Raw genomic sequence first — 27,173 nt, 5'->3', positions numbered from 1 at the left:
CAGATATGTCGAGGTATATGAATCAGTGAAACAGTCAGCTTTGGAGTAATGGAATAGCGGTCAAAGCCAGTACTGTTGTGGAAGCTGAAATGTGGGAACGTTGGCTAGATCAGTAGATGTTATTTGGAGTAATGGAATAGCGGTTAAAGCCAGTACTGTTGGGGAAGCTGAAATGTGGGAACGTTGGCTAGATCAGTAGATGTTATTTGGAGTAATGGAATAGCGGTTAAAGCCAATACTGTTGGGGAAGCTGAAATGTGGGAACGTTGGCTAGATCAGTAGATGTTATTTGGAGTAATGGAATAGCGGTTAAAGCCAGTACTGTTGGGGAAGCTGAAATGTGGGAATGTTGGCTAGATCAGTAGATGTTAATTGGAGTAATGGAATAGCGGTTAAAGCCAGTACTGTTGGGGAAGCTGAAATGTGGGAACGTTGGCTAGATCAGTAGATGTTATTTGGAGTAATGGAATAGCGGTTAAAGCCAATACTGTTGGGGAAGCTGAAATGTGGGAACGTTGGCTAGATCAGTAGATGTTATTTGGAGTAATGGAATAGCGGTTAAAGCCAGTACTGTTGGGGAAGCTGAAATTTGGAGTATAAGGGAAAGGGGGATACCTAGTCAGTTGTACAGCTGAATGCGTCTTCTGCATTTAACCCAACCCCTCTGAATCAGAGAGGTGCAGGGGGTTGCCTTAATCAACATCCACGTCTTCAGGGACCAGTGGGTTAACTGCCTTGCTCAGGGGCAGAATTACATATTTTTATCTTGTCAGCTCTGGGATTTGATCCAGCAACCTTTCGGTTACTGGCCCAACACTCTAACCACTAGGCTACCTTTACTTCATATTGGGTGTGAAGTTGAGGGCAATGCCCATGCTGTTGAGATTATGGAACAGAGCGATACGTTAACCCAAATAGGATGTTATTTGTCTCTCTATGGATCATCAAGGTGGGAGGCTGTACCTCCATTGTTAGCAATGTTCCTGCTCAAATCTCCTTAGCTGGCCTCTATCAGGCCATCCTAACCCTGACTATTTGATCCAAAATGATGGCAGAGTGTCAGTACAACTCGGATTTACCACCTAACCTGCTCGACACAGTGACCTCACTGTCAAGACTGTGAAATGTCACCTCTATTTATCTCTTGCTCTCATTTCTCTCTTCGCTCTCTTTTTGCCTTATTCATTCATCTCTTTTCATGGTTCTGCCCTCAGCAGAAGGATATTCTGGAGAAATGGACTAAGTTCTCAGAACAAGTGGAACCTTGTAGTTTGTAGAACCTTGTATTTGGTAGTACCTTGCCAGAAGTCTTTTGGAGTGTCACTTCCTGTGCCCTAACCTTACATGGGGACCAGAGATGAGTGATTTTCGACCACCTTTAGAACAAAGCGCCAGTTTCGCAGCCCTGTGTCAGGGTCCAACGCTTTCGCACAAGATGACAAAGATATTAAAGGTTGAGCTCAAAGGGTCGTTCCACCTCAACGTAAAACTACTGTGACAAGTATGAGTTCATACAGAACTTTCTTATCTATTAAATATCTCATTGCATGTGTACTGCCTTCCAAAAACAAAAAGCTAAATGGCTGTGGAGCTGACAACAGCAGCATACAGTTTTAAAAGAGATCCCAGAGACTCACCAACTTAGCGCTCAGCTCTCAACCTCTCTCCACAATCTCTCTCTGATACTCTCTCGATCCCCCTCTCTCGTTCTCCTCCTGTGTCTGGCAGAGAACAGGAGGGCACATTCTCCTCATGTTCTGATGGATCCGTCTCATTAACAGCTTTGTGGAGCCACTCAGCTGCTCAATCTGCACAACCTCTACTACCGCATACAGAGGAACAGGCCAGAGAGGGGGTGTGTGTGGTATACCTAACGTGGAGTTTCTTTTAAATAACGTCTCTCAAACAGCTGGTGCAGCAAGTTTGCCCACAATAATTATGTAATGTCTCAATGCAGCTGCAGCCTTCAAAATGTTTTGGGGATTTTGTATTTTTCCCTTTATTTGACCAGGTAAGTTGACTGAGAACACATTCTCATTCACAGCAACAACCTGGGGAATAGTTACAGGGGAGATGGATGAGCCAATTAGAAGCTGGGGATGATTAGGTGGTCAGGTTGGGAATTTAGCCAGGACACCAGGGTTAACACTCCTACTCTTACCATGGGATCTTTAGTGACCACAGAGAAGTCAGGACACCTGTTTAACATCCCATCTGAAAGACAGCATCATACACAGGGAAATGTCACCGATCACTGCTCTGCAGCATTGGGATATTGTTTTAGACCAAAGGAAAGAGTGTCTCCTACTGGCCCTTCAACACCACTTCTAGCAGCACCACTTCTAGCAGCACCACTTCTAGCAGCACCACTTCTAGCAGCACCACTTAGTTTCAGAGCCAAGCCAGTGGGATGCAGTGTGGTATGCTGCTGGCTAGTATTGGAAACTGTGCTTTGGTGCCTCAGAAGGCAATTGTGGGATACAATGTAACCTAACAGTACTGTCGTTTGGTGTTGCTCCAAGTTATTGTTATTCAGAGCCATTTACAATCAGTGCAGTCAACTAAAGGAAGTAAAACACCCACATAGATCATAAGTGTTGCTCTGTGAACAGGCAAGATCTATACTAGGGCTAGTCATGTTGAAATGTGTTGTCATGACGACCTATAAGATGATTGCACAGACCCACAACATTCTAGGCTTATTTAAATATGAGTCGACTCCTGATGAACTGCAAATTACATCATTACATAAGACAAATTCAAATCTGGACCTCGAAGCCAGTTCCACTGCTGATTTTCATTGGTCCCCTCTAATCAGGGACTGCTCTTGACCTGGGACACCTGGTGGGTGCTATTAATTAGGGGCGGCAGGTAGCCTAGTGGTTAGAGAGTTGGACCTGTAGCCAAAATGTTTTCAGATCAAATCCCCAACTGATAAGGTAAAAATATGTCGTTCTGCCCCTGAACAAGGCAGTTAACCCAATATTCCTAGGCCGTGATTGTAAATAAGAATGTGTTCTTAACTGACTTGCCTAGTTAAATATAAAATAAAAGTTAAATATTCAATAAAATGAACAGGTAGAACAGCAAACCATTAAGTGATCTGGACCTCCAGGTTCTGATTGGGATACCCCTGGCATATTCTATAGATCACATATCCTAGTTCCAGCACAGCTTTTGATAAAAACATCATCACCTAGCAGATAACCATTAAAGCTGAGTTGAAACCTCATCTAAAGACTTTATTATTGTCCTGGCGAGACTGGCACCTACGGGAGCCCCCTGGGGAGACTGGTGCCTACGGGAGCCCCCTGGGGAGACTGGCGCCTACGGGAGCCCCCTGGGGAGACTGGCGCCTACGGGAGCCCCCTGGGGAGACTGGCGCCTACGGGAGCCCCCTGGGGAGACTGGCGCCCCCCCTGGGGGAGCCCCCTGGGGAGACTGGCGCCTACGGGAGCCCCCTGGGGAGACTGGCGCCTACGGGAGCCCCCTGGGGAGACTGGCGCCTACGGGAGCCCCCTGGGGAGACTGGCGCCTACGGGAGCCCCCTGGGGAGACTGGCTCCTACGGGAGCCCCCTGGGGAGACTGGCTCCTACGGGAGCCCCCTGGGGAGACTGGCTCCTACGGGAGCCCCTGGGGAGACTGGCTCCTACGGGGGCCCCCTGGGGAGACTGGCTCCTACGGGAGCCCCCTGGGGAGACTGGCGCCTACTGGCCTACATGGCTTGGCCTCTCAGTCCCAGGAGTGGCTATAGTGTCCGGGCTCTACACCTCATCGAGGCTGCACGTTACCGCCTCTTATTTTTATAGCAGGCTGGAATTATTCTAGCGTTGCTGTCTGGTCTGTGTTTGTCTATCTGCAACTTCTCTTCTTTTCTCTCTGCTGTTTTTCTCTTCTCTTGCAATCTATCTATTATTGCTCTCTTTGGCTCTCTCTCTGTTCTGTCCTGTCCGTCTGTCCGTCTGTCAGTCTGTCTTTCTCCCACACTGATTCTTAACCTCTCTCTTTCTCTCTCCCTCCTCATTGGTTGGGGAGCGTCTGTAAAGCATACAGTGAGTGATGCGAACAGGTATAGAAAACACACACATAGTTGACAAAGCTACAAAAGAATTAGATCATCTGTAAATAACTAGGGACTATAACTAAGTGATTGAGTGGAGCTCTCCTCTCTTTCCTGAAATAACTCCTCAGAACAACTCGGCAGAACCGTCTTTGTTTCGGGCGGTCTCCTCATTGCTGTGGTATCTGGTGAACACAGGCAGAGCTACGTTAGCAATGTGATGACTTGCTCACCTGAGGGATCACTGACCCGCCGGCAGGGCAATGCCTTTGTTGATTATCGCCATTGCAGCGGCAGGATGGATTTTAAGCACCTGGGCCACAGACAGACGGGGAATGGGGTGGGAGTGCAAAGAGCATGTTTCCACCTCCACAAGGTCCCCTCCTGAGTATTTATACATGCACTTACTCCCCTGAAAAGATCAGGAATGGGGTCATGAGTGACAATTATGTTATGTTATTGTAATATTCTAGAACCAAAGCTGCATTCTGAAGCATTGTCCGTGTTCCTTCTATACCTTTTAATAAACTACTCTATGTACAGTATCTAGGTCTTACCTTCTAGACTATTCTATGTACAGTATCTAGGTCTAACCTTCTAGACTACTCTATGTACAGTACAGTATCTAGGCCTAACGTCACGTCCCCAAACACACCGGAAAAGGGAAGAAAATGGCCACTGTTTGGAGGCACTACACGACACTAAAGTAAACTACACTACACAGCACACCACACTACACCACACGACACCAGTATACAATTACACTACACCACACTACACACCACACTAAACTACACTATTCTACACTACACCATACAACAATTGCTACGTTCTCCAAAAATGTTAGCCAGGAGATTCTGGGCATTGCTGAATAAAAAGCTAACAAATAAAAATGTTTTTAAAAAGGATTGGAGGAAATGAAGACACCTTATGGAAGTTGAAAATAAGCTCGAAGTTGTGGAGGGGAAACGAAGTAGAAAAGTGAACTATCCCTTTAAGGCCTTTATTCCAGAGTGGCAGCTCTCAGAAGACCCAGAGCGATAATAATGTCCAATGGGCTGAAAAGCCTGACTTCTGGCTGTCACAGCCTTAATTGCCTGGCAGTCTGCCCTTCACAAGTGCCAGTCCTTGAAAGTGTTTTCTTCCACTCTCACAATGATGGAGTAATTGTCCGAGTCAGAGATGCATTGCCAGAGTTCTGTACAGCGAAGCGCTGAGGAATTATGCGTGAGTGCAGATGTAAAGTTTTCGCTGTTTGTTCCTAGTGCTTATAAAAAACAAATGTTACGTGGATCTCCTTGTACGTTTATAGGTTTAGTTTCAGTGCTTCATGAATTTCTGTTTTGCATCGGATAATGTAGTCGTATTCTCATTCTATTAGATTTCAGTTTCCCCCCCATTTCTGTCTATTTGTATTGTTTGAGCGTCTAGTTTTTCATGTTTGTTCTCTAGTTTAGTAGCTTCAAAGGTTTCACTTCGAGTTCATCTAAGGCTAAGCTTTAATAGTAGGGAGGGTAGACCAGATTGTCAGACTAGGAGTGCTGATCCTAATGGATAAGATTGTATGAACATATCCTAGATCAGCACTCCTACTGTGAGAGAGGGGCACAGTGGGTAGTGCATTGTGGGAGAAGTGATGATTATTTCTTTCAAGTGATGGCCTAGTTCGCTAGCCTCCCACAATCCCCCATCACCTCCTGACAGATGAGTTTGCCCAACACATATCCTGTGAGAGAGAAACCTCAGTGTCTGTGTGTACAGTACATGTCTGTTCATATAATATACTCTCTGACGGGGATCTTCTTTGACGGGGATCTTCTCCCCTTACACCAAATTTACATCTTCCACTCTCTCAGCCGTCCGCTAGGTCCTCTCAAACGAAAATATGCATATATAGAAGGTCCACACGGAACACTGTGCAGACAGGAGGGGAAGTTTGATTGAAGCAAAATGAATAGATTTCCCCTCCCAACACTGAGGCTACCCATGGGGCAGGCAGTGCAATTCATCAAATACTACAAATCTAGTTCACACACACCATACAATAATCAGACATCAAGAGAGATCTGAAGTGCCGACTCATCAGAGAGGACCCCATCAGAGGACCTGTCTATAGGTTGACTCTGACAAGGGAACTCCATGCTCTGACTGTTCTGTTGTGACAAACACTTGCATATATATAGTACATTCGGAAAGTATTCACACCCCTGAACTTTTTCTACATTTTGCTATTCTTAAATGGATTAAATTGTTCCCCCTCAATCTACACACAATACCCCATAATGATAAAGCAACAACAGGTTTTTAGACATTTTTGCAAACTTATAAAAAAAATTAACTAAAATATCACATTTACATAAGTTTTCAGACCCTTTACTCATTACTTTGTTGAAGCACATTTGGCAGCGATTACAGCCTCAAGTCTTCTTGGATATGAAGCTACAAGCTTGAACACCTGTATTTGAGGAGTTTCTCCCCTTCTTCTCTGCAGATCTTCTCGAGCTCTGTCAGGTTAGATGGGGAGTGTCGCTGCGCAGCTATTTTCAGGTCTCTCCAGAGATGTTAGATCAGGTTCAAGTCCGGGCTCTGGTTGGGCCACTCAAGGACATTCAAAGACTTTTATGAAGCCACTCCTGCATTGTTTTGACTGTGTGCTTAGGCTCGTTGTCCTGTTGGAAGGTGAACCTTGGCCCCAGTCTGAGGTCCTGAGCGCTCTGGAGCAGGTTTTCATCAAGGATCTCTCTGTACTTTGCTCAGTTAATCTTTCCCGCGACCCTGACTAGTCTCCCAGTCCCTGAAAACATCCCCACAGCATGATGCTGCCACAACCATGCTTTTTTATTTTACCTTTATTTAACTAGGCAAGTCAGTTAAGAATGAATTCTTATTTAGTCCAACGCTCTAACCCTAGGATACCTGCCGACCCTTAGGTTTCCTCCAGACGTGACATTTGGCATTAAGGCCAAAGAGTTCAATCTTGGTTTCATCAGACCAGAGGATCTTGTTTCTCATGGTCTGAGAGTCCTTTAGGTGCCTTTTAGCAAAATCCAAGTTGGCTGTCGTATGCCTGTTACTGAGGAGTGGCTTCCATCTTGCCACTTAACCATAAAAGCCTGATTGGTGGAGTGCTGCAGAGATGGTTGTCCTTCTGAAAGGTTCCCCCATCTCCACAGAGGAACTCTGGAGCTTTGTCAGAGTGACCATCGGGTTCTTGGTCACCTCCCTGGTTCCAAACTTCTTCCAATGAAGGATGATCGAGGCCACTGTGTTCTTAGGAACCTTCAATGCTGCAGACATTTTCTGGTACCATTCCCCAGATCTGGGCCTCGAAACAATCCTGTCTCTGAACTCTATGGACAATTCCTTCAACCTCATGGCTTGGTTTTTGCTCTGACATGCACTGTCAACCGTAGGACCTTTATATAGACAGGTGAGTGCCTTTCCAAAGCATGTCCAATCAATAGAATTTACCACAGGTGGACTCCAAGTTGTAGAAACATCTCAAGGATGCTCAATGGAAACAGGATGCACCTGAACTCAATTTCGAGTCTCATAGCAAAGGGTCTGAATACTTATGTAATTAATGTATTTTTGTTTTTTATTTTTGATAAATTTGCAAAAGGATCTAAAAGGCTGTTTTCACATTGTCATTTTGGGTTATTGTGTGTAGATTGATGAGGGGAAAAAAACACTTAATTGTTCAATTTTTTATGATACAATACCTTTAGAAAGTATTCACACCCCTTGACTTTTTCCACATTTTTTTGTATTACAGCCTACATTTAAAATAGATTAAATTGATGTTGCATCACTGGCCTACACACAATAACCTACAATGTCAAAGTCAAATCATGTTTTTAGAATTTTTTACAAATGAATTGCAAATAAAAAGCTGAATTGTCTTGTGTCAATAAGTATTCAACCCTGTTGTTATGGCAAGACTAATAAGTTCAGTAGTAAAGATTTGCTTAACAAGTCTATGTATCATGTTTTTTTAATGACTACTTACCTTATCCCTGTACCCCACACATACAATTATCTGTATGGTCCCTTAGTCGCAGTGAATTTCAAACACAGATTAAACCACAAAGACCAGGGAGGTTTTCCAATGCCCCGCAAAGAAGGGCACCCATTGGTAGATGGGTAAAAAAAAAAGCAGACATTGAATATTCCTTTGAGCATGGTGAAGTTATTAATTACACTTTGGGTGGCGTATCAATACACCCAGTCACTACAAAGTTACAGGCGTCCTTCCTAACTCAGTTGACAGAGAGGAAGTAAACCTCTCAGGGATTTCACCATTAGGCCAATGGTGACTTTAAAACAGTTAGAGTTTTTAAATGCTGTGATAAGAGAAAACAGAGGATGGATCAACAACATTGTCGTTACTCTACATTACTAACCTAATTGACAGAGTGAAAAGAAGGAAGCCTGTACAGAATAAAAATATTCCAAAACATGCATCCTGTTTGCAACAAGACACTAAAGCAATACTGAAAAATAAATATGTTAAAAAAAGTGTTATGTTTGGGGCCAATCCAATAAAACACATCACTGAGTACCGTTGACTTTTTTCAAGGATCGTGGTGGTTGCATCATGTTATGGGTATGCTTGTAATCATTAAGGACTGGGAACTGAATAGAGCTAAGCAGAGGCAAAATCCTAGAATTAAACCTGGTTCAGTCTGCTTTCCAACAGACACGATGAATTCACCTTTCAGCAGGACAATAACCCAAAACACAAGACCAAATCTACAGTGGAGTTGCTTACAAAGAAGTCAAGGAATGTTCAAGTAACAGTTTTGACTTAAATGTGCTTGAAAATCTATGGCAAGACCTGAAAATGGTTGTCTAGCAATGATCAACAACACATTTGACAGAGCTTGAAGAATAATGGGCAAATGTTGCACAATCCAGGTGTGGAAAGCGCTTAGACTCACAGCTGTAGTCGCTGCCAAAGGTGATTCTAATGTATTGATTCAAGGGTTTGAGCACCTATCTAATCAAGATATGTTAGTGTTTTATTTGTTATATTTTTTGTATGCACATCTAATTTTTCTGTCACTTTGTCATTATAGTATTTTGTGTAGATCGTTGACAAAAAAAAGACTTAAATCCATTTTAATCCCACTTTCTAACACAACAAAAAGTCTAGGGGTGTGATTACTTTCAGAAGGGTGTGTGTGTGTGTGTGTGTGTGTGTGTGTGTGTGTGTGTGTGTGTGTGTGTGTGTGTGTGTGTGTGTGTGTGTGTGTGTGTGTGTGTGTGTGTGTGTGTGTGTGTGTGTGTGTGTGTGTGTGTGTGTGTGTGTGTGTGTGTGTATATATATATATGCGTGTATGCCCCAATCCTTGCACTCAAGTATTTTGAAACCAATATGAAACATATAACACCATAGCAATAATGATACAAGGCTTGCCTGTATGTGTTATGATATGGAATGTAAGGATTGTGTCATACACATGCTTGTTATGGGTCATATTATCCACTGCTAACCTGCGCCTATATTCACAAAGGGTCTCAGAGTACGTGTGATGATCCCAGAGCATTAATACATCCCTGAGGCTTGAAAGAGAGATTCCCCCTTTGTAATTCCAGACAAAGGGGCTGATCTCCAAACAGCAGGGTGTGGTCTACGGAGCCGTGTGTAGAGTTGCATCCTCTCAGTGACACTCTGCGTACACATACGGCCATGTCTGCTCTGTGTGACCCTGTGCTGCTTTCTGTCTCTTTTCTCACCAGGCCAGGTGGCCGTATGTCCAACCCCCAGCAGGCCGACTTGAGGCTTTCCAGCACCATCAGCGAGGCTTCCACTGTGGACACCGCTTCGGGGTCAAAGGTCAGTCCCAAAACTTTATCCATTTATTTTCTCCCGGCCCTCTGTAATCTGACATGTTGTGAATTGCATTATCTTGAAGAACATTTGACATCTTATCCAGAGCTATTTAGGTTGTGCCTTGATCAGGGACACATCGATTAGAATTTTCCTAGTCGGCTTAGGGATTCGAACCAGCGACCTTTCAGTTACTGGCCCAACATTATTAACCACAAGGCTACCTGCACTCCTATCTGTTTCACTTTCTGTGCTGGGTGAAAACTACATTGAACAAAAATATAAACGCAACATGTAAAGTGTTGGTCCCATGTTTCATGAGCTGAAATAAAAGATCCCAGAAATGTTCCATATGCACAAAAAGCTAATTTCTCTGAAATGATGTGCACAAATCTGTTTACATCCCTGTCAGTGAACAATTCTCCTTTGCCAAGATAACCCAGCCACCTGACAGGTGTGGCATATCAAGAAGCTGATTAAGCAGCATGATCATTACACAGGTGCACCTTGTGCTGTTGACAATAAAATGCGCAGTTTTGTCACACAACACAATGCCACTGATGTCTCAAGTTTTGAGGGAGCGTGCAATTGGCATGCTGACTGCAGGAATGTCCACCAGATCTGTTGCCAGAGAATGTAATTTTAATTTCTCTTCTGAAAGAGAAGACACACACACTCCGTCGTTTTATAGAATTTGGCAGTTCATCCAACCGGCCAGCCCAGGACTACACATCCGGCTTCTTAACCTGCAGGATCATCTGAGACCAGCCACCCAACTGATGAAACTATGGGTTTGCACAACCTAATTTCTGCACAAACTGTCAGAAACCATCTCAGGGAAACTCATCTGCGTGCTCGTCATCCTCACCAGGGTCTTGACCTGACTGCAGTTCCGTGTCGTAACCAACTTCAGTGGGCAAATGCTCACCTTCGATGACCCCTGGCATGCTGAAGAAGTGCGCTCTTCACAGATTAATCCCAGTTTCAACTGTACCGGGCAGATGACAGACAGCGTGTATGGCATCATGTGGGTGAGCGGTTTGCTGATGTTAACGTTGTGAACAGAGTGCCCCATGGTGGCGGTGGTGTTATGGTATGGGCAGGGCATAAGCTACGGACAACGAACACAATTGCATTTTATCTATGGCAATTTGAATGCACAGAGATACCTTGACGAGATGCTGAGGACCATTGTCGGGCCACTCATCCACTGCCATCACCTCATGTTTCAGCATTATAATGCACAGCCCCGTGTCGCAAGGATCTGTAAATATTTCCTGGAAGCTGAAAATGTCCCAGTTCTTCCAGTTCTTCTGGCCTGCATACTCTCCAGGATCAACGTGTACGACAGTGTTTTTCAGTTCCCACCAATATCCAGCAACTTTGCACAGCAATGGAGTTGGACAACATTCCACAGGCCACAATCAACATCCCGATCAACTCTATGTGAAGGAGATGTGTCGCCCTGCACAAGGCAAATGGTGGTCAAACCAGATACGGACTAGTTTTCTGATCCTCGGCCCTTTATTTATGTATCTGTGACCAAAACATGCATATCTGTATTCCCGGTTGTGAAATCCATAGATTTGGGCCTAAAGAATGTATTTAAATTGCCTGATTTCCTTATAAGGAACTGTAAAGCCAGGTGCTATTGAAACGGCAGTATCATCAGCATGATATGAGCTCTCTTCCATTCCTCACTCTCTCTTTCCTTCTCTCCATATCTCCCTCTCTTTAGCAGAGAACAGGAGAGCACACACACTCACACAGTGCTCCTTTCTCACTCACTCACTCACTCACTCACTCACTCACTCACTCACTCACTCACTCACTCACTCACACGCACACACACAGAGACATGCACAGCTCCAAAGAGGTAAATCATGTCCGCCCCATCAACAGGTGGCCCGACAATGATTGAAGATGACACACCGTCGGACGATAGGGACTCCATCTCACTGTAACTGATCAGTAACCATGGGACACCACAGCCTTTCACCACTGTAAACCCAGGGATGTGTCCTAAATGGCACCCTATTCCCTTTATAGGGCACTACTTTTGACCAGAGCCCATTGTGTAGGGAATAGGGTGCCATTTGGGGACGCAGGGCAGGTGATCCTACCCATTCCCTCCCTCCCTCCCTGCGCCCATAAGAGATCAAACCGTGTCCTTTGCTTTACTGACGAACATCAGCACTAAACATCTGTGTCAGTTTACTGACGCATGAGTCGATAGCATGTCAAACTCTTCAAAGTATTGTCACAACATAGTAAATAGCAGACAAATACATACTGAAACTGGATGATCGAATCAAGAGCATGTTTACTGTATAGCATGTAGCTTGTGTACTGTATAGCATGAAGCTTGTGTACTGTATAGCATGTAGCTTGTGTACTGTATAGCATGAAGCTTGTGTACTGTATAGCACGTAGCTTGTGTACTGTATAGCATGAAGCTTGTGTACTGTATAGCACGTAGCTTGTGTACTGTATAGCATGAAGCTTGTGTACTGTATAGCACATAGCTTGTGTACTGTATAGCATGAAGCTTGTGTACTGTATAGCACGTAGCTTGTGTACTGTATAGCACGTAGCTTGTGTACTGTATAGCATGAAGCTTGTGTACTGTATAGCATGTAGCTTGTGTACTGTATAGCACGTAGCTTGTGTACTGTATAGCATGAAGCTTGTGTACTGTATAGCATGAAGCTTGTGTACTGTATAGCATGAAGCTTGTGTACTGTATAGCACGTAGCTTGTGTACTGTATAGCATGAAGCTTGTGTACTGTATAGCATGAAGCTTGTGTACTGTATAGCATGTAGCTTGTGTACTGTATAGCATGACTGTATAGCTTGTGTACTGTATAGCATGAAGCTTGTGTACTGTATAGCATGAAGCTTGTGTACTGTATAGCATGAAGCTTGTGTACTGTATAGCATGAAGCTTGTGTACTGTATAGCATGAAGCTTGTGTACTGTATAGCATGTAGCTTGTGTACTGTATAGCACGTAGCTTGTGTACTGTATAGCATGAAGCTTGTGTACTGTATAGCACGTAACATTTTTGACGACACTAATAGTAATCCATATTTTACTCGTCCTGAAAATAAATGACAACAAACCACGTAGACAAGGGATTCTGTTGTGACAGCGCTTCTGCCATGTAGTGTCTACCTAACATGCTTGGTCAGCCACGGTTATTTACATTTTCTAATTAGCCACTGTTTTCCTTCCTACCAGCTGTAGAGCTGTAGTGCCAGTGTCCCTAAGCTACCGACAATGGCGCTAAAGCACACGCAGCCGCCACGCCCCGCCAGTTACACCAAACTCCTTTGCTGTAACGCCCCACTCCGATTTGGAACAGAGATGATGGGAGTGATGGTGTGTGTGTGTGTGTGCGAGGCAGTGTTGGGATTAGTTAGGTAGGCAACAACACCTCCACTATGCTGATCCTCAACACGGGCCCCAACAAGGGTACGTACTCAGCCCCCTCCTATACTCCCTGTTCACCCATGACTGCGTGCCCACGCACGCCTCCCAACACAATCATCAAGTTTGCAGACGAGACAACCGTGGTAGGCCTGATTACCATCAACGACGAAACAGCCTACAGGGAGGAGTTGAGGGCCCTGGTGGAGTGATGCCAGGAAAATAACCTCTCCCTCAACGTGGACTTCAGGAGACCGAGGGAGCACGCCCCCATCCACATCGACGAAGCTGCGGTGACGGTGAAAAGCTTCAAGTTCCTCAGCGTACACATCACTGACAATCTGAGAGGATCCATCCACACAGACAGTATGGTGAAGAAGGCAAAACAGCGCTCTATAGTCGACTGGTACGGCAGCTGCAACCGCAGGGCTTTCCATGAGGTTGGTGCTGTCTTCCCAAAGCATGGCACACTGCCTGCCCTCCAGGACATCTACAGCACCCGGTGTCACAGGAAGGCCAAGAAGATCATCAGGGACCTCATAGCCAATCATTACATCTGACTTTGTTACATTTAATTGCTTACGGCCTCCAGAGTGGCGATGCAGTCTAAGGCACTGCATCGCGGACGGACATTCAGGGACTTGTCTTGAAGCCACTCCTGCACTGTCTTGGCTGTGTGCTTAGGGTCGTTGTCCTGTTGGAATGTGAACCTTGACCCAAGTCTGAGGTCCCGAGCACTCTGGAGCAGGTTTTCATCAAGGATCTTTCTGTACTTTGCTCCGTTCATCTTTCCCTCGATCCTGACTAGTCTCCCAGTCCCTGCCATTGAAAATCATCCACACAGCATGGTGCTGCCACCACCATGCTTCACCGTAGTGATGGTGCCAGGTTTCTTCCAGATGTGACGCCCTGGCATACAGGCCAAAGAGTTCAATCTTGGTTTCATCCGACCAGTGAATCTTGTTTCTCATGGTCTGAGAGTCCTTTAGTTGCCTTTCATTACAGCACTGGGCAGTAGGCTCCACAGAGGTAAATCAAGTCCACCCCATAAACAGGTGGACCCAGAGAGATAATAAAGGTTGATCCAGAGAGATGATACAGTTGGACCCAGAAAGATGATACAGTTGGACCCCTAGAGATGATACAGGTGGACCCAGAGAGAGATGATATAGGTGGACCCAGAGAGATGATACAGAGAGATGATACAGGTGGACCCAGAGAGATGATACAGGTGGACCCAGAGAGAGATGATATAGGTGGACCCAGAGAGATGATACAGAGAGATGATACAGGTGGACCCAGAGAGAGATGATATAGGTGGACCCAGAGAGAGATGATACAGAGAGATGATACAGGTGGACCCAGAGAGATGTGATACAGGTGGACCCAGAGAGATGATACAGAGAGATGATACAGGTGGACCCAGAGAGATGATACAGAGAGATGATACAGTTGGACCCAGAAAGATGATACAGTTGGACCCCTAGGGTGGACCCAGAGAGAGATGATATATGGACCCAGAGTGGACCCAGAGAGATGATGATACAGAGAGATGATACAGGTGGACCCAGAGAGATGATACAGAGAGATGATACAGGTGGACCCAGAGAGAGATGATACAGGTGGACCCAGAGAGATACAGAGAGATGATGATGATATAGACCCAGAGAGATGATATGATACAGGTGGACAGGTGGACCCAGAGAGATACATGGACCCAGAGAGATGATACAGAGAGATGATACAGGTGGACCCAGAGAGATGATACAGGTGGACCCAGAGAGATGATACAGAGAGATGATACAGGTGGACCCAGAGAGAGATGATACAGGTGGACCCAGAGAGAGAGATGATACAGGCGGACCCAGAAAGAGATGATACAGAGAGATGATACAGGTGGACCCAGAGAGATGATACAGAGAGATGATACAGGTGGACCCAGAGAGATGATACAGATAGATGATACAGGTGGACCCAGAGAGATGATACAGAGAGATGATACAGGTGGACCCAGAGAGAGATGATACAGGTGGACCCAGAGAGAGATGATACAGGTGGACCCAGAGAGAGATGATACAGAGAGATGATACAGGCAGACCCAGAAAGAGATGATACAGAGAGATGATACAGGCGGACCCAGAGAGATGATACAGAGAGATGATACAGGTGGACCCAGAGATAGATGATACAGGTGGACCCAGAGAGATGATACAGATAGATGATACAGGTGGACCCAGAGAGATGATACAGAGAGATGATACAGGTGGACCCAGAGAGAGATGATACAGAGAGATGATACAGGTGGACCCAGAGAGAGATGATACAGGTGGACCCAGAGAGAGATGATACAGGTGGACCCAGAAAGAGATGATACAGAGAGATGATACAGGCGGACCCAGAGAGATGATACAGAGAGATGATACAGGTGGACCGAGGGAGAAAATAGCGCATCATATTAATACTTTGGACTGTATCGGACTTAATTGTAGGAACTTTAATTGTGACTTGCTGTCTGTCTGTGTTGGTGTGTACTGTATGCATGACTTACGGCTGGTGCGTGTGTGAGCTTGTGTGTAGGAGAATGTGAGTGTGTACAGGCCTGCGTGCAGGTATTGTCTCCATGAATAGGTTGGGTCTGTTGGTTGGTAGTGTCTACCGTGTCCAGGCGATGCGGTGTGTCTGTGCATGCGTGTGATTGGTTCATGGCCCTTACCCCGCAGCTGTGTCTCACTAATGGCTGTTAGATCGATCCTCACCTGTGGACAGGATCTCACACACACACACACACACATACCGAGAGGGTCTCCAGTCAGCCATCAACAGCTGTCCTATTGACAGCTACATCTAACATGTCCAGCTGTAACTATGTTCATTATTGCTGTAGACCAGGGATCATCTAGATTCAGCCACTGGACAATTTATTCTCTTTAGCGGATGGTCGGAGTGCAGGAACATAATTGCAAATAAATTGTACACTTCAAATTGACTGCAAGAAGCCCAAACATATCTAATATTTGACTAAAACATCATTTCAAAACTTGCTTACATTTGTATACAATCATGTCTCTATTATTCGTGGGAATACTTGGGAACATATTTACTTAAATTAAAATCATTTGGAGCTGATTTGCTGGTGTTTGTATGGTCTTTTGTGTCCAACAATGACAAAAAGAAGAGGAAAGAACACTTGGGGACCAAATAAAATCACCCAAATTACACAGCTAATTATCACTACCCCTATAGACTGTTACACAGCTAATTATCACGACCCCTATAGACTGTTATACAGCTAATTATCACTACCCCTATAGACTGTTACACAGCTAATTATCACGACCCCTATAGACTGTTATACAGCTAATTATCATAGACTGTTATACAGCTAATTATCACTACCCCTAGACTGTTAGACAGCTAATTATCACGACCCCTATAGACTGTTATACAGCTAATTATCACTACCCCTATAGACTGTTATACAGCTAATTATCACTACCTCTATAGACTGTTATACAGTTAATTATCACTACCCCTATAGACTGTTATACAGCTAATTATCACTACCCCTATAGACTGTTACACAGCTAATTATTACTACCCCTATAGACTGTTACACAGCTAATTATCACGACCCCTATAGACTGTTATACAGCTAATTATCACTACCCCTATAGACTGTTATACAGCTAATTATCACTACCCCTATAGACTGTTATACAGCTAATTATCACGACCTCTATAGACTGTTATACAGCTAATTATCACTACCCCTATAGACTGTTAACCAACCACTATGGATGTGTGTGTCCTATAGGGCTCCAGGTCCAGTGGGAGGGTGAGATAACCAACCACTATGGATGTGTGTGTCCTATAGGGTTCCAGGTCCAGTGGGAGGGTGAGATAACCAACCACTATGGATGTGTGTGTCCTATAGGGCCCCAGGTCCAGTGGGAGGGTGAGATAACCAACCACTATGGATGTGTGTGTCCTATAGGGCTCCAGGTCCAGTGGGAGGGTGAGATAACCAACCACTATGGATGTGTGTGTCCTATAGGGCTCCAGGTCCAGTGGGAGGGTGAGATAACCAACCACTATGGATGTGTGTGTCCTATAGGGCTCCAGGTCCAGTGGGAGGGTGAGATAACCAACCACTATGGATGTGTGTGTCCTATAGGGCTCCAGGTCCAGTGGGAGGGTGAGATAACCAACCACTATGGATGTGTGTGTCCTATAGTGCTCCAGGTCCAGTGGGAGGGTGAGATAACCAACCACTATGGATGTGTGTGTCCTATAGGGCTCCAGGTCCAGTGGGAGGGTGAGATAACCAACCACTGGATGTGTGTGTCCTATAGTGCTCCAGGTCCAGTGGGAGGGTGAGATAACCAACCACTATGGATGTGTGTGTCCTATAGGGTTCCAGGTCCAGTGGGAGGGTGAGATAACCAACCACTATGAATGTGTGTGTCCTATAGGGCTCCAGGTCCAGTGGGAGGGTGAGATAACCAACCACTATGGATGTGTGTGTCCTATAGTGCTCCAGGTCCAGTGGGAGGGTGAGATAACCAACCACTATGGATGTGTGTGTCCTATAGGGCTCCAGGTCCAGTGGGAGGGTGCTACATTTTGGGAAGCGAGAGCAGTCCATCAAGAGGAACCCCAACGTCCCAGTGGTGGTGAGAGGATGGCTCTACAAACAGGTGAGAAACACACACATGTACACAGATACTCTTGTACACACGTACATACACACACACTTACTTGTTGCTGTCTATCATAGGCTGCCATGGCAACAGGGGTCATGGACACATCACATGGGCATGCGTTAGGTTGCTTGACACAAGCAGAATAGAACTCATTGGTTGATAGGTGTCTGAAGGACAATTCTGATTGGCTGATAGTGGGACATATACACAAGGTAATCAAGCCAGTGAAGGTGATAGACAGGTAACAAAGCTAATTGGTTGACACAAAGTGGTGCAAAACATTTGTTGAGAAACATAGACACACAGGATAGAGCTCATTGGTTGATAGGTGTTCGTAGGACAGCACTGATTGGCTGATAGTGGAAGATATAGGATAGAGCTCATTGGTTGATGTTTGTAGGGCAACACTGGTTATTTGGTACTGGGAAATGTAGGATAGAGCTCTTTGTTTGATATTGGTTTGTAGGACAACACTGATTGGCTGATAGTGGGAAATATAAGATATGCTCATTAGTTGATGGGTGTTTGTAAGACAACAGAGATTGGATAAACCGATATCTTTGTATAGGGCTGCACAATTAATTGAATTCACATTGAAATTGCAATATTGACTATATCCATATCGCAAGAGATTCTCCCTCTGTTCTCTTATGGCTTCTTCCCACACACACCAAGCACTGCCCCCTGTCACTCAAGCAGTACAGTTCCTCCTCTTCTCTGTTTGCCACTAAGGTTGTACGTTTGCATGCTGTTCTGTTAGGTAAAATGCAGTCAACAGATTGCTACAAACAATAACTATTTTTATGATTCCAGTCACCCAAGTGTTTTGATTAATATCTCAATATTTGGTCATAAAATTGCAATTGGATTTTTTTTTTGCCCATATCGTGCAGCCTTAGTTGGGTGTATGGATCGTATTGTTCAAGTCTATTTGTAGACTGTTCTCACTGTCTTCCTCCCATATAGCACCCTATTCCCTATGTTGTGCACTACTTTTGACCAGAGCTGTTTGAAGTGGGTTTTGTCTTCCATCTGCCTGTGAGAGTTTAAAAAAGTGTAAAAATATAAATAAATAAAAAGCAATGGCCAATAAACTCTCTTTCCCTTTCTTTTCAGGACAGCTCTGGGATGAGGCTTTGGAAGAGGAAGTGGTTTGTGTTGGCTGACTACTGCCTGTTCTACTACAAAGGTGAGACGATTGTGTGAGTGCTCTAGGGGGGATTTGACCTGGTATGTAAGTGTAGACTTGATGACTTTATAGCTCTGTTCCTGTAGCACTGACTTGGCACCAAGGTGTGAGCACAGAATGGGTTGTACGTTCCTGAATTAACCAGGTACTTACTAGCCCAGACATGGGCAAACTACAGCCCGCGGGCCACATACGGCCCGTTAGGCTTTTTAATCCGGCCCACCGAACTTGTCCAAATTATAGTAAAAACCTCATTTTTTTCCCTTTCCCTGCAATGCCCACGTTTCCCCAATTTATGGCGCACTCAAAACACATTGACCGTTGTTGGAGTGGCGCGTATTTCTCTTTATTTCACTTTAATTTTCACTTCGTTTCACGTCACCATTAAGCCCTTCTGTGAAAATGAGCGGACCAAAGAGAAGGAAAGTGGACAGCGAATGCCGAGTGTTTAATAAGGAGTGGACAACAAAATACTTCTTCACTGAAGTCCGATCAACGGCTGTATGTCTGATATGCCAAGAAGCTGTTGCGGTTTTCAAAGAGTACAATATCAGCCGTCACTTTGCCACGAAGCATGCAAACTATGCTAGCAATAGTTAAGAGCAATGCGCATTTACGCACAGCAGCGGTACAGTAGCTTAATTAACACGCCGCACATCGCTCTTAATTTAAATGTAAATTTTCAGCTGCAGGTAGGATATTTAACACAGCCTATGTCTGTGTGCTTGGCAACGATACACGTGTACTGTTTGCGCGTGAAGGCGAGGGCGTCCGTGGCGAGTTTGTAGAGCGCGCGGTCAGGACAATCCATCCATGATTTTGCGGAGTTTAACACAAGTAGATATTATTGAGCTTGAGTATTTCGTTGTGTAATAATATGTTTTGAATGTTGAAAGTGATTCCATTTTTCAATAAATGTTGATTTCTTTAACTTTGCACCTTCGATTGAAACTTATTAAAAACAGACGCAATCTTGATAAATAACAGTGCGTATGTTATTTTAATCTATTTACATTTCCTCCTCCCAGTATCTGCGAAATAGTATGTAAATGCCATATCTTGCATATTCCTTGAGACAAATTTATTAACTGATAAGGGCTATTTTTCACATTTGAAAGACAGTTAATAAATTGGGTTGTAGTGTTCTTACTGTGCTATGAGGTTTGCACACACTACATTTAATGCTTTAGTATATCCGGCCCAAACACTCCCTCCAAATGCTCCTGGCCCGGCCCCTCTGTAAAATTTTAGAACCCATTGTGGCCCGCGAGTCAAAAAGTTTGCCCACCTCTGTGTAACTAGCCTGTGTGCCAGTCTGCTTGTGATCTATCGCCAACTCCTTGTCACTAGTTGTAATACCAAATGAGTGACAAGGAGTTGGCAATAGAGCAAAAACAGACACTCAGGCTTTGTTGAATAGTGCACTGGTAATACATTTCCAGAAAATGGTGCATGCCAGCAGTCCAGTTTTCAAGATGGAGCACTTTCAGTACAGAGCAAAACTGTGACTGGAGTACCCTAAATTATATAATGGGCAGAAAACTGCATCGTTCATTGAAGTTGTTATCCAGAAATAATGATAAGCCTCCAGGTATAGACTACCTAGATGTGGAAACTGTTGACAATGGTAGCAGACTGTATTGCCACCCATGCTTGCATGGGTGGCACATCCAGTGAAATTGCAGAGCGCAAAATACAAAAATCGTAATATTAAACATTCATGAAAATACAAGTGTCTTACATCATTTAAAAGCCTAACTTCTTTTCAATCCAACCGCTTTGTCAGAGTTTTAAAAGGCTTTACGGCGAAAGCATACCATGCGATTATCTGAGGACAACGCCCCGCATACACCAGCATTAAAAACATTTTCCAAACCAGCAGAGGTGTCACAAAAATCGGAAATAGCGATAAAATAAATCCCTTCGAAGATCTTCCTCTGTTAGCAATCCCAAGGGTCCCAGCTACACAACAAATGGTTGTTTTGTTCGATAAAGTATATCCCAAAAAAGTCACTTTAGTTGGCTCGTTTGCTTCAGTAATCCACCAGTTCCACTCGTTCAACATGCAGACAAAGGAATCCCAAAGGTTATCAGTAAACTTCATCCAAACAAGTCAAACAACATTTCTAATCGACCCTAATATGTAAATAAACAATACAATTTAAGACTGAATAAATTGTGTTCAATACCAGAGATAAATAACGAAGTGCGCGCCCTCATCCACGCGCGCCACAAGACAAGACAACTACTACGACAAGACAACTACTAACTCATTTTTCAAAAAACAAGCCTGGAACCCTTTCTAAAGACTGTTGACATCTAATGGAAGCCATAGGAACTGCAATCTGGGAGGAATTCCTGTGAATATCCCATAGACAAGTATTTGAATGGACTGTGACCTAAAAAGAAAACGTGTCAGTTCTGTTATACTCACTCACATACATTATTTTAACACTTTTAGAAACCTCAGAGTGTGTTATATCCAATGCTATAATTACATGCATATCCTAGCTTCTTTGCCTGAGTAACAGGCAGTTTACTTTGGGCATGTCAGTCATCCGAACTTCTGAATACTGCCCCCTAGCCTTAAGTAGTTTTAACCTAAGCCTAAAGGGGTGTGTGTGTGTGTGTGTGTGTGTGTGTGTGTGTGTGTGTGTGTGTGTGTGTGTGTGTGTGTGTGTGTGTGTGTGTGTGTGTGTGTGTGTGTGTGTGTGTGTGTGTGTGTGTGTGTGTGTGTGTGTGTGTGTGTGTGTGTGTGTGTGTGTGTGTGTGTGTGTGTGTGTGTGGACAGGCCAGTTCCCGCCAAATCCGTTTGCGCCCTGTTCTTAGCAAACTGATGGAGAGAATTGTGTTTGAACAAATAAAATTACATTTTTTCAGAGAACAAGTTAACTACTTACTTTCACCATACATATAGGGAAAGGTTCTCAACTTGTACTGTAATGATCCATATGACTGATGATAGGCTAAAATAAATAATAAGATGATAGTTTCTATTCTATTGTTAGATTTCAATGCAGCCTTTGATGTTATTGATCATAATTTGTTATTGAAGAAACTCACTTGCTATGGCTTTACAGTGCATTCGGTAAGTATTCAGACCCCTCGACTTTTTCCTCATTCGACAACGGATTTAATTAATATTTGTCCTCATCAATCTACACACAATACCTCATAATGACAAAGCGAAAACGGGTTTTTAGACATTTTTGCTCATTTATTCAAATGAAAAACAGAAAAACCTTATTTACATAAGTATTCAGATCCTTTGCTATGAGTCTCAAAATTGAACTCAGGTGTGTCCTGTTTCCATTGATCATCTTTGAGCTGTTTTTACAACTTGATTGGAGTCCACCTGTGGTAAATTCAATTGATTGGACATGATTTGGAAAGGCACACACCTGTCTATATAAGGTCCCACAGTTGACAGTGTATGTCAGAGCAAAAGCCAAGCCATGAGGTTGAGGGAATTGTCCGTAGAGCTCTGAGACAGGATTGTTTTGAGGCCCAGATCTGGAGAAGGGTACCAAAACATGTCTGCGGCATTGAAGGTCCCCAAGAACAAAGTCGCCTTCATCATTCTTAAATGGAAGAAGTTTGGAACCACAAAGACTCTTCCTAGTGCTGGCCACACGGCCAAAATGAGGAGAAGGGCCTTGGTCAGGGAGGTGACCAAGAACCCGATGGTCACTCTGAAAGAGCTCCAGAGTTCCTCTGTGAAGATGGGAGAACCTTCTGGAAGGACAACCATCTCTGCAGCACTCTACCAATCAGGTCTTTATGGTAGTGGCCAGACGGAAGCCACTCCTCAGTAAAAGGCACATGATAGCCCACTCAGAGTTTGCCAAAAGGCACCTAAAGGACTCCCAGACTGATGAATGATGGTGATGAAACTGATGGTCTGATGAAACCAAGGTTGAACTCTTTGCCCTTAATGCCAAGCGTCACGTCTAGAGGAAACCTGGCACCATCCCTTTGGTGAAGCATGGTGGTGGCAGCATCATGCTGCTGGGATGTTTTTCAGCGGCAGGGACTGGGAGACCAGTCAGGATCGAGGGAAAGATTAACGGAGCAAAGTACATGACGAGATCCTTGAGGAAAACCTGCTCCAGAGCGCTCTGGACCTCAGACTGGGGTGAAGGTTCACCTTCCAACAGGACAACGACCCTAAGTGTAACGGATGTGAAACGGCTAGCTTAGTTAGCGGTGTGCGCTAAATAGCGTTTCAATCGGTTACGTCACTTGCTCTGAGACCTTGAAGTAGTAGTTCCCTTTGCTCTGCAAGGGCCGCAGCTTTTGTGGAGCGATGGGTAACGATGCTTCGAGGGTGACTGTTGTTGATGTGTGCAGAAGGTCCCTGGTTCGCGCCCGGGTATGGGCGAGGAGACGGTTTAAAATTATACTGTTACATTGATGCTGTTGACCCGGATTACTGGTTGCTGCGGAAAAAGGAGGAAGGTCAAAAGGGGGGTGAATGTAACGGATGTGAAACGGCTAGCTTAGTTAGCGGTGCGCGCTAAATAGCGTTTCAATAGGTTACGTCACTTGCTCTGAGACCTTGAAGTAGTAGTTCCCCTTGCTCTGCAAGCGCCGCGGCTCTTGTGGAGCGATGGGTAACGATGCTTCGAGGATGAATGTTGTCGTTGTGTGCAGAAGGTCCCTGGTTCGCGCCCGGGTATGGGCGAGGGGACGGTTTAAAATTATACTGTTACATAAGCACACAGCGATGACAATGCAGGAGTGGCTTCGGGACAAGTCTCTGAATGTCCTTGAGTGGCCGAGCCAGAGCCCGGACTTGAACCTGATCGAACATCGCTGGAGAGACCTGAAAAAAGCTGTGTCGCGATGCTTCCCATCCAACCTGACAAAGCTTGAGAGAATATTCAGAGAAGAATGGGAGAAACTCCCCAAATACAAGTGTGCCAAGCTTGTAGCGTCATATCCAAGCAGACTCAAAGCTGTAATCTCTGCCAAAGGTGGTTCATCAAAGTACTGAATAAAAGGTCTGAATACTTATACTACTGGTCAAAAGGTTTAGAACATCTACTCATTCAAAGGTTTTTCATTATTTTTACTATTTTCTACATTGTAGAATAATAGTGGAGACATAAAAACTGTGTTACACAAATCAAAATATATTTGAGATTCTTCAAATAGCCACCCTTTGCCTTGATGACAGCATTGCACACTTTTGGCATTCTCTCAACCAGCTCACCTGGAATGTTTTCCAACAGTCTTGAAGGAGTTCCCACATGCTGAGCACTTGTTGGCTGCTTTTCTTTCACTCTGCAGTCCAACTCATCCCAAACCATCTCAATTTGGTTGAGGTCGGGGGATCGTGGAGGCCAGGTCATCTGATGCAGCAGTCCATCACTCTAATTCTTGGTAAAATAGCCCTTACACAGCCTGGAGGTGTGTTGCGACATTGTCCTGTTGAAAAATAAATGATAGTCCCACTAAGCCCAAACCAGATGTGATGGTGTATTGCTGTAGAATGCTGTGGTAGCCATGCTGGTTAAGTGTGCCTTGAATTCTAAATAAATCACAGACAGTGTCACCAGCAAAGCAAAGCACCATCACACCTCCTCCTCCATGCTTTATGGTGGGAAATACACATTCAGAGATCATCCTTTAACCCACCCCGCGTCTCACAAAGACACAGTGGTTGGGACCAAAAATTTGGACTCCAGACCAAAGGACAAATTTCTACCGGTCTAATGTCCATTGCTCGGGTTTCTTGGCCCAAGCAAGTCTCTTCTTCTTATTGGTGTCCTTTAGTAGTGGTTTCTTTGTAGCAATTCGACCATGAAGGCCTGATCCAGTTGAGGTTGAGATGTGTCTGTTACTCTGTGAAGCATTGGGGCGGCAGGGAAGCCTAGTGGTTATGGCCAAACAGTTCTATTTTTGTTTCATCAGACCAGAGAACATTTCTCCAAAAAGTATGATCTTTGTCCCCATGTGCCTAGTGGTTAGAGCGTTGGATTAGTAACCGCAAGGTTGCAAGTTCAAATCCCCGAGCTGACAAGTCGTTCTGCCCCTGAACAGGCAGTTAACCCACTGTTCCTAGGCCGTCATTGAAAATAAGAATTTGTTCTTAACTGACTTGCCTAGTTAAATAAAGGTAAATCAATTTATTTGGGCTTTGAATTTTGAGGCTGGTAACTCTAATGAAGTTATCCTTTGCAGAATATGTAACTCTGGGTCTTCCAGTCCTGTGGTGGTCCTCATGAGAGCCAGTTTTATCATAGTGCTTGATGGTTTTTGCGCCTGCACTTGAAGAAACTTTCAAAGTTCTTGAAATGTTCTGTATTGACAGACATTCATTGTTTAAAATAATGAACTGTCGTTTCTATTTGCTTATTTGAGCTATTTGCGGCAGGTTACCCTAGTGGTCAGAGCGTTGGACTAGTAACCGGAAGGTTGCAAGTTCAAATCCCTGAGCTGACAAGGTACAAATCTGTCGTTCTGCCCCTGAACAGGCAGTTAACCCACTGCTCCTAGGCCATCATTGAAAATAAGAATTTTTTCTTAACTGACTTGCCTAGTTAAATAAAGGTTAAAAAATATATTTAAAAAATTGAGCTGCCATAATATGGACTTGGTTTTTAACCAAATAGGGCTATGTTCTGTATACCACCCCTACCTTGTCACAACACAACTGGTTGGCTCAAACACATTAAGAAAGAAACAGATATGTTCACTACTGTGTCCCTCAGGGCAGTTGCCTTGCAGCTTTACTCTTCTCTATTGTTACAAATGATTTGCCGTTGGTCTTACACAAAGCTAGAATGACAATGTATTCAGATAATTGCACACACTACATGTCAGCACCCAAACCCAGTGAGCTCACTGCAATTACAGCCAGTATCAGAATGTCTGATCAATAATAAACAGGTCTTAAATATATCTCTATCTAAAAGCATTGTATTTGGTTCAAAACATTATGTAAGACCGAAACCTCAACTGGAGTTGAACATAAAGGGTGTGACCATAGAGAAAGTTGAGAAAGCTCAACTCCAAGGTAACACATTGGACCGTCAATTATAATAATAATAATAATAATAATAATAATTATCATGTTCAAGTCATATTGACAAAGTTGTGAAGATGGGGAGAAATACAGTATGTCTGTTCTAAAAATATGTTCTGCGTTTTTGACACAAACATCACCTGTACTAGTTGTTCAGGCTCTAATCATGTCCCTTCTTGATTACTTAAAAAAAGGAGAGCCGCACACTCGGAGCCGCACACTCACACGCTCAGATGCAAAAATATTTATGTCCAACGTTTCGACAGACAAGCTGTCTGTCATTATACCTTGATGAAAACAGTGCGGGATGACTCATTTATATAGTGTCAAAAGACACACAGGTGTCTGTAATCATGGCCGGGTGTGGCCTGATATCATTGGTTAATTCTCATGTTAAAATAGCATACAAAAAACATAAATGGATAGCGTACGATCATAGATCAAATTTGGCTACATACAGTCGGGCAAAAAAGTATTTAGTCAGCCACCAATTGTGCAAGTTCTCCCACTTAAGAAGATGAGAGAGGCCTGTAATTTCCATCATAGGTACACTTCAACTATGACAGAGGAAATGAGAAAAAAATCCAGAAAATCACATTGTAGGATTTTTAATGAATTTATTTGCAAATTATGGTGGAAAATAATTATTTGGTCACCTAGAAACAAGCAAGATTTCTGGCTCTCACAGACCTGTAACTTCTTCTTTAAGAGGCTCCTCTGTCCTCCACTCGTTACCTGTATTAATGGCACCTGTTTGAACTTGTTATCAACATAAAAGACACCTGTCCTCAACCTCAAACAGTCACACTCCAAACTCCACTATGGCCAAGACCAAAGAGCTGTCAAAGGACACCAGAAACAAAATTGTAGACCTGCACCAGGCTGGGAAGACTGAATCTGCAATAGGTAAGCAGCTTGGTTTGAAGA

The 27,173-nt window shown here is 44.1% G+C and overlaps 1 pseudogene; it reads left to right on the top strand.

The window, feature by feature from the left end:
• Positions 1-27,173, top strand: part of LOC124037392 — a 202,799-nt pseudogene that overhangs the window by 104,432 nt on the left and 71,194 nt on the right.

This window comes from Oncorhynchus gorbuscha, linkage group LG06, assembly GCF_021184085.1.
Source record: "Oncorhynchus gorbuscha isolate QuinsamMale2020 ecotype Even-year linkage group LG06, OgorEven_v1.0, whole genome shotgun sequence".
Classification (NCBI taxonomy): Eukaryota; Metazoa; Chordata; class Actinopteri; order Salmoniformes; family Salmonidae; genus Oncorhynchus; species Oncorhynchus gorbuscha.
Note: the sequence above shows the minus strand (reverse complement) of the source record. Positions and strands in the feature narration are given on the sequence as shown.